General features: G+C 26.1%; 1 long non-coding RNA gene across 1 annotated transcript; it reads left to right on the forward strand.

The window, feature by feature from the left end:
- LOC110269859 lies at positions 2,408 to 3,036 on the forward strand. The gene is made up of 2 exons (XR_002358615.1): positions 2,408 to 2,738; positions 2,865 to 3,036. It is a non-coding gene; the product is annotated as an uncharacterized LOC110269859 (long non-coding RNA).

Raw genomic sequence — 3,525 nt, forward strand, 5'->3', positions numbered from 1 at the left:
TAAACTAAAGAGTAGTTTGTGCATGATTAGTAACTAGTACAAATTAGTTGTTAAATTTAATACAAAAAAAAGTCTGGTAAACTTTTTAAGGATTTATGCTAACTACTTCGAGAGAGACATTTTCTTAAAGAGTGAAAAAGTGAAAAAAACAAAAACAATATTGATGATTTTGGTGTGGCATTGAAAATTTTAAGGTTATATACTTATATGTATGGAAAATGCATCATAAGAAAATAATGGTTTATAATAAGAGTAAAAAGTATAAATCTAAACTGAAAAATTATATATATATATGGGCATTTCTAATATTACTATATATGTGTTTTACTAATAAGAGTACACACGCTTTGAATGTTCTTATAATTATGTAGCTTGTCATTTTTTAAGCCTATGAATAACATTCAACACCGCTTGATCATATCTAACATATAGCATGTAAGTTTTTATAATATCAGAGGCGAGACAATCAAGTTTAACGAAAATAACAAATTGTTTTATAGTAACTCTTCATTACAATGAAAACCTTTTGTTTTGTTTATATGTATAACTTATAGCTCTTAGTTAAAGGAAGAGAGAAAAAGTAAGCCAAATAAGAAAACATTTATATATATATTGGCCTATGAAAAATTTGTGATTGCAAGAACAAAAGAAGACAAAAAGGAGAGGAAAACCTATCACTAGAAATAGTGATACACTTGTATTAATAACAATATTGATAATTAGATTGATTATTTTTGTTGGAACGACTATGTTATAGGTATACTAAAATTAGTCATAAGTATAAAATATACGTTGAAATATAAATATATATTAAAAATAAATTAAACTACACATATATTTATACACAAATATATTGATGACTAATTTTGATGACTGATTTTAGAGTACAAATAACATTTCTCTTTAAAAATATATTTTAGTTAAATCTTTAAAATAATAAAATTTTCATAGCAAAATAAATAAACTTTTTAAAGTAAAATAACTAAATATTTTATCAACACAAAAACTCAATTATTGCTATATTTTATTATAAATATAATTATATAAATTATTCTGTATTCACATATAAATAACCAATTTGTGTGCAATCTTTCTATCATTCTATGCCTACATAACATGATCCTAAAATATTACTGTTTGTCTCCTAGTGAGTACGAAATATCTCCGTATGTAACTCTTAAGTTTTAAGTCTTTTTATACAAATAACAAAAAGTAACAATATCTAACTTAATTTATCTTTTAATTATTTTCAGAGTGGCCCCAAATGAAAAAGGAACAAGTCGTACATTATTTTATCGATTCAAAGATATATCACGCTGTTGTACGGTTTTGTGATCCAGCCTCCCATTTGCACTAGTCATTTCACTCATTTGACTCATTTTTCATTGGAAAGGAAGAAATCAAAATAGATAGAAAAATGATGTAAACATGCTTTAGTTTGAATACTTTTATGGAAAAAAAAATATTTTTTTAACCCAAAAAAACCAATCTAAACCAACACTAAAGAATGAATGAAGAAATGCATTATGTTGTGCAAAGACGCTTTAGAACAACCATCACACCATTAATAAAGCATATGAAGCCTATTAAGCGGCCTGTTAAAAACAATTCTAAAAGAAGCAGCTGGTCATCACTTTAATAAGAACTTCATCTTGAAAAGTAAACCAATCATAAGAGAAAAGAACTATATATCGTTTATTGTTTTGTTTGCCCTTCTACTCTTTTGTTTAAGATTTTTTTAAAATTAAATCCAAACTGAACTCTTTTTTTTTTTACCAAAAATATGAAGACTCGAACCCGCAACTTCTTAGATGAGTATGAAGAGATTATGCTATTTGAGCTATTACTCATTGGCAAATCCAAACTAAACTTGGATTGCTTAATTAACTGGTTTTAACTTTTAATACATATTCGAGTAGAAATATATTCCAAGTATGTAGCATCGACTTATATTTGGCTCACAAAATTGCAACATTCTTAATTGAAATTTATTTGTCACTTAAAATGGAAAGTACATAAAAGCAGAATATATTCTAGGCTAATAATTGGAATATTGAGCAACTGCAAAACATGACAATTGAAGTGGAAGCTCATCAGTAACATATGCAGCCTGTCATAAACTCATAATGTTTAATATTTGATACCTTATGACCATATCCAATATATCATATAGATGCAATAAAATTATTGTTTATTGAAATTTCTTGAATGTACTGTAAGAGGTAATTGTGAGTTTAACCTACCAAAATAATAAATTATTTTTAGAACAACTCTTTGATACAATGAAATTATTTTATTTATATTAGCAATTCATAACTTTTAGTGTTAGAAGAGGACACGAACTAAATAAAAAATATTTTAATTATAAAACCATATTGCATATATATTAAACTTAATTAGTTGATGGTAAACTTCTAATTACAAGACAAAAGAGAAAACTCCTATGGCTACAATAATAAGCAAAGTGACATGTGTATTAATAACCATATTGATGATTATTGGAACGTTTATTTGTTCTGCACATTCTAAATTCTATGACATTACTTCTAATAAAGTCCCTTCTCTTCCACACACAAAAAATATTCCTGAAGTCCCTTTGCCTCCACATTATTATGACGACGAACTTAGGGAGTGTGTAGAAGATTGTGAATTTTTGTATAAGAATAAAGAAGTTACTTTGTGTACATGCATTGCAATGTGTATAACTCTCTACCCACCCACAAGACATTAGTATCTCGGTAAGTATTTGAGTTATATATTATAATCAGTATTCATAGATCGATCTCAGATATGTATATGGAAAAGTATATACCATTTTTTTGCTTTTCACTTTTTAAATTTACTGAAGTTATGGCTGCATGTAGAAGAGAAAGTCACAATGATCAGAGTAGAAGAAGCATGCTGGAATAAAAGAGTCAGCGGTGCTAGGGACAGTACATTTTGTAATTGAAGAGTGACGAGAGTTAGCAAGTTTTTTGATTTGTAACTATTAATTAACTGTCATTAATATTTTTAATGGTGTGAGATTTTATCTAATGGTGTGAGATTGTTCATTTTTCTTTTAATGGTTAAGTATTGGCCAAATTTAAAAAAAATGCTGATCCCTAAACTTTCTCTTTATAATTTATAATCATCAATTAATCACTATTAATATTTTTAATAGTGTGAGATTATATTTAATAATATAAAATTATATCTTTTTTATATTAGTTAAATATTAGTTAGTATGTATAAATACATGTGTATTTTAATTTGTTTTCAATGTATATTTATATTCTAGCATATATTTTATACTGATGACTGATTTTGGTGACTAATTTTGATGTACATCTAGCATAACCCAAAAATATATTAATTCTTAGACTTTTTCATAAAGAATAACTAAGATGCCACTGTTCATCACTCTCACTAAGCTATATGATTACCATGAATCTATATTATTATTATTGTTTCAATTGTTTTAATGTGAATTTAAGTATATATGAAACCAAAAATCTAAACTACGTAACAAATATGTCATGCGTC

The sequence above is a fragment of the Arachis ipaensis genome, chromosome B03, assembly GCF_000816755.2.
Source record: "Arachis ipaensis cultivar K30076 chromosome B03, Araip1.1, whole genome shotgun sequence".
NCBI classification, from domain to species: domain Eukaryota; kingdom Viridiplantae; phylum Streptophyta; class Magnoliopsida; order Fabales; family Fabaceae; genus Arachis; species Arachis ipaensis.